Consider the following 16,058-nt stretch of genomic DNA (forward strand, 5'->3'; position numbering starts at 1 on the left):
AGAGAGAGAGGCAACTGTTCCAAAGTATCTATTATTTATTGAAAGGAAATACCATAATGCAAACAATTTTCTAGCAATTTAGGTATTCATTGCACAGAATGAAAAGCAGCTAAGGTTGCCAAGGTCTGACTCAGGAAATACCTGGGGACTTTGGGGGTGGAGCCAGGAGCAAGGTTGTGACAAACACAACTGAACTCTGAAGGGAGTTTTGGCCATCACATTTAAAGGGGCTGTGCTCCTTTTAAATGCCTTCCCTTCATTTGAAATAATGGATGATACAGGAACCTAGTTTTGGGGCTCATAAAATTGAATTCCCTGATTCAATCTTTTTGAAACTTGGGGGTTCTTTTGAGGAGAGGCACCAGATGCTATGCTGAAAATTTGGTGCCTCTACCTCAAAAAACAGCCCCTCAAGAGATCCAGATACCCATGGATCGATTCTCCATTATACCCTATAGGGACCGGTTTCCATAGGGTATAACTGAGTGCCCAGTGGACATTCAACCCCCCCACCCCCGCTTTCTGATAACCCTGAAGCGGGGGGGAAGAGCTTCCAAACCAGGGGATCCCCTGAACCTAAAAGAAAGCCATATTTATTTTTAAAGAGTGCACTTATGTCCATTTAGAAATGCACAATTTTGGCCTCTTGTCAAGACCCTCAAGAGAGGTATTGGCAAAAAGCCCTGAACAACAAACATGGACATTATATAGAAGAAGAAGAAATTAGATTTATATTCCACCCTGTACTCTGAATCTCAGAGTCTCAGAGCAGTCATAATCTCCTTTACCTTCCCCCCCCCCCACACACACACACAACAGACGCCCTGTGAGGGCTGAGAGAGCTCTTACAGCGGCTGCCCTTTCAAGGACAACTCCTATGAGAGCTATGGCTGACCCAAGGCCATTCCAGCAGCTGCAAGTGGAGGAGTGGGGAATCAAACCTGGTTCTCCCAGATAAGAGTCTGCACACTCAGGGCTTTTTTTGAGCAGGAATGCATAGGAATGCAGTTCCGGCTGGCTTGGAACAGTGGAACAGGCTTCCTCGGGAGGTGGTGGGCTCTCCTTCCTTGGAGGTTTTTAAACAGAGGCTAGAGGGCCATCTGACAGCAATGAAGATCCTGTGAATTTAGGGGGAGGTATTTGTGAGTTTCCTGCATTGTGCAGGGGGTTGGACTAGATGACCTTGGAGGTCCCTTCCAACTCTATGATTCTAAGGTGCTGGGGGTGTGGCCTAATATGCAAATCAGCTCATGCTCGGCTTTTTCTACAAAAAAAGCCCAGTGTGAAACAATGGTGATATTAGGGGATGTAACCTAACATGCAAATGAGTTCCTGCTGAGCTTTTTCTACCAAAAAAGCCCCATGCACACTTAACCACTACACCAAGCTGGCTCTCTATAGAAGAAAAAGCCAGTGTAGCTGTCCATTAATGGGATGACCATATCCCTTCCCTTGCTGACCAGATGACCTTTGATCAGAGTCAGCTCATAATCTACTAGGTTAGAAACACCCGACACCTGCCTCGTGTCAAGGCAAGATTCTGGAGCCACATACCCTGATATCTCAGTTGTTTTGGTTTTCAGACTGGCACCATGCCCCTGGAATGCAAGCAACGCTTGTAGGTGAAAGAGCACAGGCAAAACAACACCTTTGGAAGAAACATATGCTCGGTGAGAGGAGTATGGCAGCCGCTGATCATGCAAAGCCTTATGAGACAGAGGGAGAGAACCAAACAGAGAGGCATAAGCTAATTCAGGCTGCTAGACAGAAACAGCCCAGCCTCGCTTAGACTTCTGCCACAAATATAACCTAAAAAAATAAGAAATGTAAGACATTTCCTGGTCCAAAACAACACAAAATGGATGCCAGCCAAAGACAAGACTGGGAAACTTTTTTTGGAAGGTGAAATCAGAGTGGCTGGCTAGCTGACCCTTTCCCCACTCTAAGGAGATGCATAATTTAGAACACTTAGTCTCTCAAGAAACTATTGCCCCACTCTGCACTAATCCAGACCATCACCCAACTTCCTTTCTCCCTCTCACCCTATTTTATGCAACACAATGCTATTCACAACGCTATTCATAGTTTTCCTATCCAGTGCTTAGTGGATCATCAAGATTTTCCCAAATCACTCTCTACCTAAAAAAAAAAAAATTCAAGGTATTGTTTGAAGGGCAAACATGTCAGCCTATTTCTGGATCACACAGCCATGTAGGCCTCCTCATTCTTTCCATGAAACGCTGGTCATTTCACTGATGCCTCTGTGGACCTTCCTCTTCAAGACTAGGAATTATATAGCCTTCCTCAAAATTGTTTTCTCCCTTCTCATTTCCTCTTCACTAGCTTGGGTATTTTAAGTGTGCTTGTGTATACGTTTTGCTCATTTCTATTTCTTTTTAATAAAAACCTTACCTGGGGAACATCTGCCTGGTTTATTAAAAACTTCTCCTGAGGGAAAAATCTGTTTAAATATTGGTGGAGATCTGTTACCCCCCTCTTGCACTGTCTCCTTTAAAAGCTAATTTCCTCCAATTAATAAGAAGACTGCCTCTCTGGGTAATAGGGTTTCCAGGTCAAACTCAGGAAATATCTGGGGACTTTGGGGGTGGAGCCAGGAGCAAAGTTATGACAAGCACGACTGAACTCCGAAGGGAATTCTGGCCATCACATACGAGGAACTGGGACCATCAGAAGTCACGAGGAACTAGTTATGAGGAACTGGAATACCAGTTACAAGGAACTAGGACCATCAGAAGAACCACTCTCAGAAAAACAAAAGAAACTATATCAATATAATTCAGACTGCTGAAGAAAGAAACCAAAGGCCTTGCCCTATTAATGTTGTCTTGCCCGCATTCGTATCTGACATTCCTTGGCCTCCAAGTGCCAGCTCCAAAGCCTAAACATATACCACTGTGGAGATGCCGTAGCTGCCTGGGTCTTGTTGACATCGCAGTTAATCAAATATATCTAGGCAAAAGTTCACCCTAGCATAAGTTCATGTTATCTCCATACTGTGGGCTGGCCCTGTACTTTTTGGATTGATGCCTCCATTTGTTCCTTTAGAATGGAAGGAGTATTAAAATGGGGCTTTGGGCTGGGCTGTTTGGCCAACACCCCATCAGTGTGGGGAACTGGAGAGAGGGGCTTTTACCACTTTCTTCCCAGTTAATTTCCTGCTGGAAAAAAAACCCTGTTACTTTTATCTTTGCTGGAGAAAACGCCCAGGTATTTATCTCCCCCTCCCCAAGTTAAGCAACTAGGCGAAAGGAAGGAAGGATTATGTGGAAGAGGTTGTTGATACTGATTAACTATGAAGCTGTATGAATTGTGGTTCGTGGATTAGTTGATTTGAAAGGAAATGGAGTAGAGCTTTCAATTGCTTGAAGATTTGTCCATGTTGGGCCGGGCTATGTGTGTACCTATTTAAGATTAGGTAGCAGAGATAGAAACTTTATAAAGGACACAGACAAACACAATTAAAGATTTTTTTAAAAACTTAAAACATTAGTACTCATTGCTTTCTTTGTATTTTTCCCATGGGATCTAGGGGACTGGACAAAGGAAGCTCTGGCTCTTTCCTTCCTTCTCCAGGGGACCAGAAGGAAAGGAGCCTCAGCCAATAGAAGGAATAGAGGCTTGGCTCAGTTGCTCCGCTATGCAATTGAAAGAACCTGGCGAAGCCAGCTCTGCTCCCCCCCTTTCTGTCCCCAAGAAAGGAGCCTCAGCCAATGGAGAAAATAGAGGTTTTGCTCTGTAGCTCCTGTGTGATTGAGCAAGCCTGGCAAAACAAGCTGTTATGCAGATGACAGCCAGTTGCTTGGGGGCCACATGTTTGACACCCCTGCCATAGAGTCTACCTTCCAAAGGAGCCATTTTCTCCAGGTAAGCTGGTCTCGGTTGGCTAGAGATCAGTTGTAATCATTGGGGATCTCCAGCCACCACCTGGAGGTTGGAAACCCTAAGAGGCCATCCTCCATAGTGTCCATTTTCTCCAGGGGAACTGATCTCTGTAGCCTGAAGCTGAGCTGTAATTTTTAGAGCCCCCAGGTCCTACGGGGGAGGGGGCTGGCTTCCTTAGGAGGAGTGAGAAAAACTGGGGAGGGGGGGGGCTTTTACCCCTCTCTTCCCAACTATTTTCCTGCTGAAAAAAATCTGTTACTTTAAGCTCTGCTGGGGGAAACTCCCAGGTACCTATCTCTGCCCCTCCCAATTTAAACAAATGAGGCAAAAAAAAAAAAAGCCAGCAGAGGAGGAAAGGATGAAAGAGAGAGTCCCCCCACCTTTGACTATTCCTGTCCTTCAACAAGCTGCCTTCTCTGCTGTATTTACAAAAGGAAAAAGTCTTCCAAAATAAACAAAACTAAGTTTGAGTCCCCCTCCCTCACAGGAACCCTAATCTGTGAGAAAAAGCCATGTCTGCTGACAATGGCTTGGGGAGGGGGGTGTCTTATGGCGTTGCGTAACCCCACCCCTGGCTCTCAGAAATGTTGTTCTAGAGATTAGCAGTAAAACCTATTTATTAGAGGTTTCACTCAAGGCTGAGCAGCTGATAACAGAGTGCTCCTATTTTAACACGCAGGACAGTGAGGAACAGTGTTCCCTCTCAGCTGAGTTAGCGTGAGCTAGCTCACAGATTTTTAGCCTCCAGCTCACACCTTTTTGTCTTAGCTCAGGATGACCCAAGAGCACAGTAATTTATGCAGCAGCTCACAACTTTAATGCCAGCATCTCACAAAGTAGAATTTTTGCTCACAGCACTCTGCAGCTTAGAGGGAACATTGGTTAGGAATCAGAGAATCACAGAGCTGGAAGGGGCCAAAGCCTCCACTTGGAGGCTGGCAATGCTAAAATGGAACTATTTATGGAATTCAGAAGGCAGCAGAAGTATGTAGATGCCTTTTGCAGATTCCAATCATCTACTTGAAACACATGAAAATGGGGGCAGTTCTACCCTAATCCCCAGTTCTTGCATGCCCTCAATAAAAAGAAAGAACAGCACGTATCTTAACTTGCTCTTGGGCAACTAATTTGGGCTATAGACAGACCGGCATCTATACCAACAGCCAGCAATATGCGTAAACAACTCCTATCACAGAGATGAGTAAGATATAGGAGACTAATCTTGTATAACTGTTGGCAACTTAAATCTCATCATGGTACTTCTGAGGCTGTTGTGGCAAGAGGGCTTTTCAGAAGACATTCTAGGGGAACGATTTAAGCAGGGCATAAAATTCACAGGGATAAAAAACTGATTCAAGAGAAGTCACACATAAAAAAACCCTCCCCAGCTATACCCACAAAGCAGATTTTTTTTTAATAGACAGAGAACACGTTTGAGGCCATTGACTGAGCTCAGCTAATGAGCTTCAGAGGCTGGATTCTAGCTTACTTTGGAATGCAACCAACAAAACCAGTTCCACTCTGGTTCCCAGCACATGCCAACTGCAGATTAATGTACCTGGGCAAAGGCGTCCAAGCAGCTGATGTTAGATAGATGCATTCCGCTTTGCAGTTTGAGAGTCCCTAAAAGGCGCTGGAAAGGGGGCAAGTCAGCCATGTGATGAGCTCATACACTCTCAGCCCAGCCTTCCCTTCATGGCAGAAGTGAATACAAAAGGGAAATAGGTAGAATCATGTCTACTAGGGGTGGCCAACGGTAGCTCTCCAGATGTTTTTTGCCTACAACTCCCATCAGCCCCAGTCAGCATGGTCAATGGCTGGGGCTAATGGGAGTTGTAGGAAAAAACATCTGCAAAGCTACCATTGGCCACCCCTGATGTATACCATCTTGAGCTCTTTCAAAGCAGGGCAAAACAAATTAGCAGTAAGATCTTCCTTTGAGCAGTACTGACCTTAAGATAGCAGTTTCAGGACTTTTAGTAGCCTCCATTAGGGGTATCAGCTCTGACTGGGAAATACCTGGAGATCTGGGGAGCAGAAACTGAGGGTGGGGTTGCCAAGTCCAATTTAAGAAATATCTAGGGGTGGGGACTTTGGGAGTGGAGCCAGGAGACATTGGGGGTGGAGCCAGGAGCAAGGTTGTGACAAGCATAACTGAACTCCAAAGGGAGGTCCGGCCATCACATTGAAAAGAACTGCACACCTTTTAAATGCCTTCCCTCCATTGGAAATAATGAAGGACAGGGGCACCTTCTTTTGGGACTCATAAAATTGGACCCCCCTGGTCCAATCCTTTTGAAACCTGGAGGGTATTTGGGGAGAGGCACCGGATGCTATGGTGCAAATTTGGTGCCTCTACCTCAAAAAACAGCCCCTCCCCGCTGAGCCCCAGATACCCGTGGATCAATTCTCCATTTTACCCTATGGGAATCGGTCTCCATTGGGAACAATGGAGTGCTCAGCAGACATTTCCCTTCCCCCCTTGCTTTCTGATGACTCTGGAGATCCAAACCAGGAGATCCCCTGCCCCCACCTGGGGATTGACACCTCCAGCTTTAGGAAGGGGAGAGGGACCTCCAGGTAGTATAACGCCATATAGTCCATCCTCCAAGGGCAGCCATTTTCTCCAGGGAAACTGATCTCTGTAGTCTGGAAGTGAGCAGCAACTCACAAAATCTCATTCCTTGCCACAAATTCTGTTAGACTTTAAGATGCTTGCTGGACTTTTGCTATTTTCTACTGGAAAACAGTTGTGATTCAGGGAGATCTCCAGTTATCCCATTATCTGGTAGGGCTACCAATCCCCAGTTGTGAGCAGGGGATCCCCTGGTTTGGAGGCCCTCCACCTGCTTCAGGGTCATCAGAAAGTTGGGGGAGGGCTGTTTTTTGAGGTGGAGGTACCAAATTCTCTAGTGCCTCTCCTAAAAAAAACCCCCAAACCCCAAGTTTTAAAAAGATTGGATCAGGGGGTCCTATTCTATGAGCCCCAAAAGAGGTTATCCCCTGTCCTCCATGATTTCCAATGGAGGGAAGGCATTTAAAAGGAGTTTGGTCCTTTAAATATGATGGCCAGAGCTCCCTTTGGACTTCAATTGTCTTTGTTACAACCTTGCTCCTGGCTCCACCCCCCCCCCCAAAGTCTCCTGGCTCCACCTCCCAAAGTCCCCAGACATTTCCTGGCAAACCTAGCAGGAGCTTTTGTGAGTCACTTCACTGCTTAATTCTTCAAATATCTGATCCCTGAAGAAGCGAGCGACAAATGTTAGTCTTTAAGGTGCTATGGAGCTCTTGCTCTTTTCTGCTGCTCCAGACATTCACATAAATAAGATTATCTGGATATGTCCATTCATGCCTTGATGCAACCCCGGAAAAAAACAAACAGACCACCAGCCTTACTATTTAAAAAATAAAATTAAAACTCTGCTTCGGTTTACCAATCCACAACTCCAATCAGCCGTTTCCACGGTAGTGTCAAATGTTAGTGTTCATCTGCGATTCAACTTGAGTTGTCCCCAAATGACCGTTAATTCAGAGAAATGTTTGTTCACACGTGGCTGAAAAGGAAACAGCTCGCCAGTAGCTGCCTTTGTGTCATGCAAGACACAACTTGGAGTTGTAACGAACCAAGGCAAATGCAGTCCCTGCGCAAAGCTCTTCCCGTTGAACAGCAACGCTGTCCAGCACCTAGAAGCCACAATTCATGACTGGACAAAAGGGTTGCTAGCAGCCTGGGGGGAGCGGGGAATGCTTTGTCCTCTAACACAGCCATTCCCGACCTTTTTGGCACTGGGGACTGGTTTTGTGCAAGATAATTTTTCCACGGACTGGGGGGTTGGGGGATGGTTTCCGGATGATACAATTGTGCACTTTATTTTGGTGTGGTGGTTAAGTGTGTGTACTCTTAACTGGGAGAACCTGGTGTGATTCCCCACTTCTCCACTTGCAGCTTCTGGATGGCCTTGGGTCAGCCATAGCTCTCGCAGAGTTGTCCTTGAAAGGGCAGCTTTTGGAAGAGCTCTCTTAGCCCCATCCACCTCATAGGGTCTCTGTTGTGGGGGAGAAAGATAAAGGAGATTGTGAGCCGCTCTGAGATTTTGAGTGGAGGGCAGGATATAAATCCAATGTCGTCTTCTTCTTCTTCCTACATTGTAATATATAATGAAATAATTATACAACTCACGGCCCAGTTACTAAGAGACCACGGACTGGTACCAGTCTACGGACCAGGGATTGGGGACCGCTGCTCTAACAGATTACATGTTCTTTTCCAGATGATATTTACCAACCCTGACATGGATGGCTCAGGCTAGTGTGATCTGGTTAGAAGATAAACAGGGTCAGCTCTGGTTAGATGGGAGACCACCAGTGTTCCTTCTCAACTGAGTTAATGTGAGCTAGCTCACAGGGTTTTTTAGCCTCCGGCTCACACATTTTTGTCTTAGCTCAGGAAGAATGGCCCCAACTAATTTATGCAGTAGACCTATTGCTTGCTCCCAACTTTAACGCCAGTCGCTCACAAAGTAGAATTTTTGCTCACAAGGCTCCACAGCTTAGAGGGAGAATTGAAGACCGCCATGGAGAGAAATCCACCCGCCTCACAGGTCTCAGAGTGGCTCACAATCTCCTTTACCTTCCTCCCCCACAACAGACACCCTGTGAGGTGGATGGGGCTGGAGAGGGCTCTCTCAGCAGCCGCCCTTTCAAGGACAGAGAGCGGCCTACAATCTCCTTTACCTTCCTCCCCCACAACAGACACCCTGTGAGGTGGGTGGGGCTGGAGAGGGCTCTCTCAGCAGCTGCCCTTTCAAGGACAGAGAGCGGCCTACAATCTCCTTTACCTTCCTCCCCCACAACAGACACCCTGTGAGGTGGGTGGGGCTGGAGAGGGCTCTCCCAGCAGCTGCCCTTTCAAGGACAACCTCTGCCAGGTAATTGCAAACCACTTCCACTCATCTCTTGCTTTGAAAACCCCTCGAGGGGTAACCAGGAGCCAGGTGTAACCTGATAGCAGCTTCTACCACTGGCAATAGTGACTTCCACGCTAAGAAAAGCCTCGTCAGCTCATTTCCACACATTAAGCCTACATTAGGGGCAAGATATTATTTTCCCAGGCAGCAACCCAGCTTTGGTGGGACGTACAAAGGGGCAACATGCTACAGATGTGACATCTGCTTTTCCAGAATCGCATCTGGCTTGACCCTTCTAAGCTGTTTCCATCCACAAGTTTCCCAAACACTGAGCAAGGGATTCTGTTGCGCCGCCGTCTTCCTGAACTGAACCAAAGTTATTTTTAGTTGTGATGTTTTTGGCAAGAAGCTGAGCAGGAAAATACACAGAGGAAGGAAAATTATATAACCCATTTGCTGTAACCCAGAAAAGATCTGGATTTTGTTACAGTTTGCACAGTGAAGGTGGTGTTATTTGTCATTCTAGATCCAGGTTTTGGAGGGAAGGCAGTGTGGTATAGCTCTATCTTGTCAGATCTTGGAAGCTCTTGGAAACACTGGCCACCAAGGAAGGCTCTGCAGAGGAAGGCAATGGCCAACGGGGTCCCTTTGGAGCATCTAATACCGACCATCCAGTTATACTGCTACCATCGAAATCTTAACTGTTTGCATGAACTGTTGCACTAGCACCTATTGATATCGATGTTTTAATAATTGTTTTTATGTTTTAGGGCTGTTTTATCTTGTTCGGTCATTGTTTGACCCCAACCTGTGAGCCGCCCTGAGCCCGCCTTTGGTGGGGAGGGTGGGATATAAATGAAATAAAATAAATAAATAAACCACCTTGAAACCACTTGCCATGGAAGCCCCTTGCTGAGGTCACGATGTGACTGGGTGGCCCCCTATATACATGCATATCCAGGGTTAACAATAGAAGGAGAAGGAGGAGGAGGAGGAGAAGGAGAAGGAGAAGAAGGAGGAGAAGAAGAAGAAGAAGAAGGAGAAGAAGATGATATTGGATTTATATCCTGCCCTCCACTCCGAAGAGTCTCAGAGTGGCTCACAATCTCCTTTACCTTCCTCCCCCACAACAGACACCCTGTGAGGTGGGTGGGGCTGGAGAGGACTCTCACAGCAGCTGCCCTTTCAAGGAGAACCTCTGCCAGGGCTATGGCTGACCCAAGGCCATGCTAACAGGTGCAAGTGGAGGAGTGGGGAATCAAACCCGGTTCTCCCAGATAAGAGTCCGCACACTTAACGACTACACCAACCTGGCTCTCAATATTTTATGAGAGGGGAATGCTGCATCTGTTGTTTATCTGCCTGTTGGCATTTCTTGCCTATCATAACATTGCAGGAGAAGGAGGAGACATCTCAGAGCAGCTTACAATCTCTTTCCCTTCCTCTCCCCACAACAGACACCCTGGGAGGTAGATGGGGCTGAGAGAGATCAGAGAGAACTGGGACAGACCCAAGCCCACCCAGCTGGCTGCGGGTGGAGGAGTGGGGAATCAAACCTGATTCTCCAGTTCTTAACCACTACACTGAACTTCCTCCCCTGAAGAAGTGGAACAGAAGTGGGGGCAGGCGAGCTGTTCAGAATTGCCATTTAGGGCAGAGATGTTTTGATTATCTAAATCTGAATTAAATCAGAGTGGAGAGGGCCAAATACCCTCTCCTCAGTGCGATTTTTCCCTTCCTCAGACAAACCATTTACTCTGTGTGGCTCTTATGTTAAGCAAGTTTGGCCACCCCTGCTCTGGGACATCCGTTTCTGCTAGACTCTTATTAATCCACCCTCCGAAGCTGCTGTTTCTTTCAGAGGAACTGAGCTCTGCCATTGGTCATCTCGGTCATCCAAAAGTTGTAATTCTGGGAGAATCCCAGGACCCATTTTGAGGGTGGTAACTCCACAGCTAGGCCAAGGAGGGGATCTGTATTCCTTGTTTGGGCTAATAAAATAACTTGAACAGGCTCTGGCTGTAGGGCTGCCAGGTCTGTGTTCGGAAATACCTGGAGAGTTTGGGGGCAGATCTGGGAGAAGGTAGGGTTTGGGGAGGGGAGAGGCCTTATTCGGCATGATCCAATGTCATAAAGTCCACCCTTCAAAGCAGCCATTTTCTCCAAGGGTAAATATCAACAGGTTCCGATGTAAGTAAATAGTAAAGTAAAAAAACACCGGAATAACAATAACACTTTTACACAATACATTTATCAAAATACATCCATAGCAATAGTCATCATTAGTAACTTATGAACCACTCCTGATACTAAATTCACAAATGCTCATAATACAAACACAGCTGGAAAAAGAGTTCTTTTCACTCCCCCACACTGTCTGCTGTATGAAGATAACAAGGTACAGTTCCTCAGAGGCAATTGCCTTCCTGCTGTTTTCACTTATGTTCAGCAACTTGGGTGGAGTTCTCAAATCTCTAACATGGCTTGTTTCCGAGAGAGTGAGGGACTGCAGCCCGGGATTCCTCACGGTTTCAGACCTTCGTCAGCCTTTTTCTCTCAGTGTTTTATCCTGGAGCCTCAGTACAACATTTAACAACTTGGACCACCACATGTTAATTGCTCTTTCTAGAAGAGCCGGAAACAGAAGAAGAAGAAGATATTGGATTTATATCCCGCCCTCCACTCTGAAGAATCTCAGAGCGGCTCACAATCTCCTTTACCTTCCTCCCCCACAACAGACACCCTGTGAGGTGGGTGGGGCTGGAGAGGGCTCTCACAGCAGCTGCCCTTTCAAGGACAACCTCTGCCAGGGCTATGGCTGACCCAAGGCCATTCCAGCAGGTGCAAGTGGAGGAGTGGGGAATCAAACCCAGTTCTCCCAGATAAGAGTCCGCACACTTAACCACTACACCAAACTGGCTCTCCACCAGAAAGAGCAATTGTTAACATGCGTTGATCCAAGTTGATCCAACAGGGTTGGCAGGTCCAATTCAAGAAATATCTAGGTAGGGACTTTGGGGGTGGAGCAAGGAGGAAGAATGTGGCAAGCATCATGGAACTCCAAAGGAAGTTCTGACCATCACATTTAAAGGGACTGCGCTCCTTTAAAATGCCTTCCCTCCATTGGAAATAATAGATAGGGGCAGCTTCTTTGGGGCTCATAGAATTAGACCCCCTGGTTCGATCCTTTGGAAACCTAGAGGGTGTTTTGAGGAGAGGCACTGAATGCTATGCTGCAAATCTGGGGCCTCTACCTCAAAAACAGCCTCCCCCAGAGTCCCAGATACCCATTGATCAATTCTCCATTATACCCTATAGGAATCAGTCTCCGTAGAGAATAATGGAGTGCCCAGCAGACATTTCCCTCCCTGCTTTCTGATGACCCTGAAGTGGGAGGAGGGTCTCCAAACCGGGGGGTCCCCTGTCCCAACTGGGGATTGGCAACCCTATCTGAGGGAGCCATTTTGCTACGTTCTAGCAGACGGCAGAGCAACAGAAGCAGGGACCTCGGGGTCAGGTGCCACGCTGGAAGCCGGACAGGAAGCTAAGTGAGGCCTGGTTGACCTTCTAGGCTGGCAGTTAGCTATTATTCCTTCGTTCATAACATCAGTGTAAAGCCTTGTCAATCTGCAACTAGCCAGGACCGATCTCCCTCGGAAGAGGGAGGCCTTCTGATAGGAGAGTTTTCCCATCTGCTCCGTTGCCTGCCCAGGCAGGGTGTTGTTTGCTCTATTGACCAGCGAAGGCTCAGCTGAGTTAATGAATATGCATCTCCTGCTGAAGTCCCCTTCCTACAACCTTGCTAGTATCTCCAAGTAGGGCTGCCAGGTCCTCAGAGCCCCAGATACCAACAGGTCAATTCTCCATTATACCCTGTGGGAATTGGTCTCCATAGGGAATAATTAGGGTTGCCAAGTCCAATTCAAGAAATATCTGGGGACTTTGGGGGTGGAGCCAGGAGACATCGGGGCGGAGCCAGGAACAAGGGTGTGACAAGCATAATTGAACTCCAAGGGAGTTCTGGCCATCACATTTAAAGGAACAGCACACCTTTTTAAATGTCTTCCTTCCATAGGAAATAATGATAGGGGCACCTTCTTTTGGGGCTCATAGAATGGGACCCCCTGGTCCAATCGTTTTGAAACTTGGGAGATTCTTTGGGGAGAGTCACTAGATACTATACTGAAAATTTGGTGCCTCTACCTCAAAAAACAGCTCCCCCAGAGCCCCCGAAACCTCCAGATCAATTCCCCATTATACCCTATGAGAATCAATCTCCACATAGAGAATAATGCTCAGCAGACGTGAGAGGATGCAAGGACTACAAGTCCCAGGGAGAAGGGAGAAGCCTGAAGCCAGGCAGGGAAAGAGACACAACGCCGTTCCACCCGCCCCCCCAAGTAAGTAAGTATTCTTAAAAGAGTCCAGTGCTCCAGTTGCAAATCCAGTGCTCCACTGCAGTTAAGGAACTCTGCAATGAATTACACCTGGGTATATAGACATGTGATTGGGAATTAGCAGTAAAATTGCATTGAAGTAAGATGGAGCATGTCTTATGACTGTCTGTATTTGAAGTACTGGTACTGGATTATATAAAGGTATGTTGTACACCTGTCTATATTGCCCAGCATTATGGTAACTACAATTGTATTATTATAATGAGTATTTTAATATGCAGCTCAACGAAGCTGGAGTGAAACTATACAAGTACGGCCTCGTCACTGGATATTATTGCCAAGCTGCATTGAATTCAAGAAATTCACAACTGGAGCACTGGGCTCTTTTAAGAATACTTACTTGGAGAAGCTTTCTCCCAATCCTCTCACTTGGGGAAATTGCTATGGTGGCATCATAAAAGACTGTGGAGTGTTGTGGGGGGAGCAGATGTTCTTGTTTGTATGCATCAATATTTATGTGCCAGGTACGAGAATATTTATTATTGATGGATAAAGTTTTTATTTTGTGAAATTATTTTGAGCTTGGTTAGCGTGGAGGCTTTTGCCTTTTGTTCTCTGCCCCACCTGGGAATTGGCAACCCGGTCTCCAAGGCACCCTCCATCAATCTCATCCGCAAGTTTCACCTTCTTGAAAAGAGGAGAGATGTTTGGGCAATGGCCTATGTGAAGCTGCGCAGGCTCGTTTCCAAATTGGGGGATTGTGGCCAGTGGACAGGGTTGCCGGCATCCAGGTGGGCCCTAGAGATCTCCCAGAATTACAACTGATCTCCAGACTACAGAGATCAGTGCCTCTGTGTTGGAGTGAGTGCACGGCTGGGCCTAGGGTGCGGTGTGCCGCAGGCAGGCTTGCCGCCTCCCCACCCTCCCTGCCCCACAGAGACTGCATGCCAGCTAGGCACCCCCTCTTCCTCCCAAAAGCAGAGGATACTCAGAGAATGCTACAGAGATTGCACGCTGGCTAGGCACCCCCTCTTCCACCCAAAAGCAGAGGATGCTCAGAGAATGCTACAGAGACTGCATGCCAGCTAGGCACCCGCTCTTCTGCCCAAAAGCAGAGGATGCTCAGAGAATGCTACAGAGACTGCACGCTGGCCAGGCACCCCCTCTTCTGCCCAAAAGCAGAGGATGCTCAGAGAATGCTGAGACTGCATGCCAGCTAAGCACCCGCTCTTCCGCCCAAAAGCAGCGAATGCTCAGAGAATGCTACAGAGACTGCATGCTGGCCAGGCACCCTCCCTGCCGTCTCTCTGATGATCAGAGTCATCAGAGAGCGGGCAGGGAGGGTGCCAGGCTGGCACGGGCAGCAAAATTTGGACATTTCCCTAGGGTGCAGGCCCAGGAGGACCCAATTTGGCACCCTCCCCAGCCCAGTGGCCTAGTGGGAGGGCTCGTCCTGAGTGAGTGACTAAGAATGCGTGGCCATCCTGCCTCATGATTGGGTCACATCCCTGCTTAGTCATCACTTTTCTGAACAAAAAAGTCCCAGACTCTGCAGACTTTCCTCGAAGGGAAGGCGTTCCAACCCCTTAATTGTCTTGGTCGCTCTTCCCTGTGCTTTTTCCAGGTTCTTCTGGCAATAGCAAAGGGATGAAGCTGCCTTTCCAGCATGTTCTGAACTCTGGCGGAGTTCTGGCTTGTTCACCACAGTTGCTCAGGCAACGGCAGAGGCGGCCACAGTGATTGTTATGAAAACCGTCTGTCATCAAACGGCTGGAAGGAAAGTTGCCTAAAATGAACTCTTGTCTTGGCTGCTGGACCAGGCAGTTACACAACCTGCCTTTTGCCCCGAGAAGGCATGTTATGATCACTCGACATGCACGCTGCACCCGCCCCATTAATTTTGAGATAAACACTTCTGTTGCTTGCACTCTGTCTTTTTTATTTTTCCCATGCAAAAACAATCTGTTAAAAACTGGTTTGTTTGCTGATCTATATTTCTTAAATCTTTACTAAATTTTCTAGTATAGTCTGCAGCTGGTATGCTGGAGTCTCATCCATGCCAGTGGTCAGTTGGACGTCTGAAAGACCAAAACTGTCTATCAAAAATCAGAATATTTCTGTAATTCTGTCAAGAGAGAGCGAGGGAAAGTGCCAGGGTGATGTAACAGTTAAGAATGATGGTCTAAAAGATCTAGGTTCAAGTCCCTACTCACTTGGAGAACTTGGGCAGTCACAAGCTCTCTACCTAACCTACCCTGCAAGGTTGTTGTGAGGACCAAGTGGGAAAGCAGGGAATGATGAAAGCTGCTGTCACAAGCAGGGAACCAGGAGGCCCTCTACTGCCACCACTCTAGTATAGGTCTGTCTGGAAGGGCCCAAAGCACCCACATGACCTGTCTTTCTCAGCAAACACCTTGTATCAGTGACCAAAGAGATGTGAGGACCCAGGCAGTAAAACAGCAAAGGTTGTGCCCAAGAAGAAACAAGTGGGTTGTAAAAACTTTTAGTGCAACAGTCTTCCTTTGAGAACGCACGCATAGCTGGTCTTGAGGACAAAAGGAGATTGAGGAAGAATCGCACTGCTACAGCACCAACCCCAAATCAGACTTTTCCCTGCAGCCACTGTGGCCGGATCTGCCTGTCCCGCATTGGGCTTGTCAGCCACCAGCGAGCCTGCAGCAGACGTGGACTATTGCACCCTTCTTAAATCTTTGTTCGCGAAGCCAAGCCGAGAGAGAGAGAGAGAGAGAGAATATGAAAACAGTAAAGGTGGTACAAGGCAAAAATAATTAGCTATTTGTTCCCTTCCTCTAATGCCAACAGACTAGGGTTGCCAAGTCCAATTCAAGAA

This window comes from Heteronotia binoei, chromosome 2 (genome assembly GCF_032191835.1).
Source record: "Heteronotia binoei isolate CCM8104 ecotype False Entrance Well chromosome 2, APGP_CSIRO_Hbin_v1, whole genome shotgun sequence".
NCBI lineage: Eukaryota > Metazoa > Chordata > Lepidosauria > Squamata > Gekkonidae > Heteronotia > Heteronotia binoei.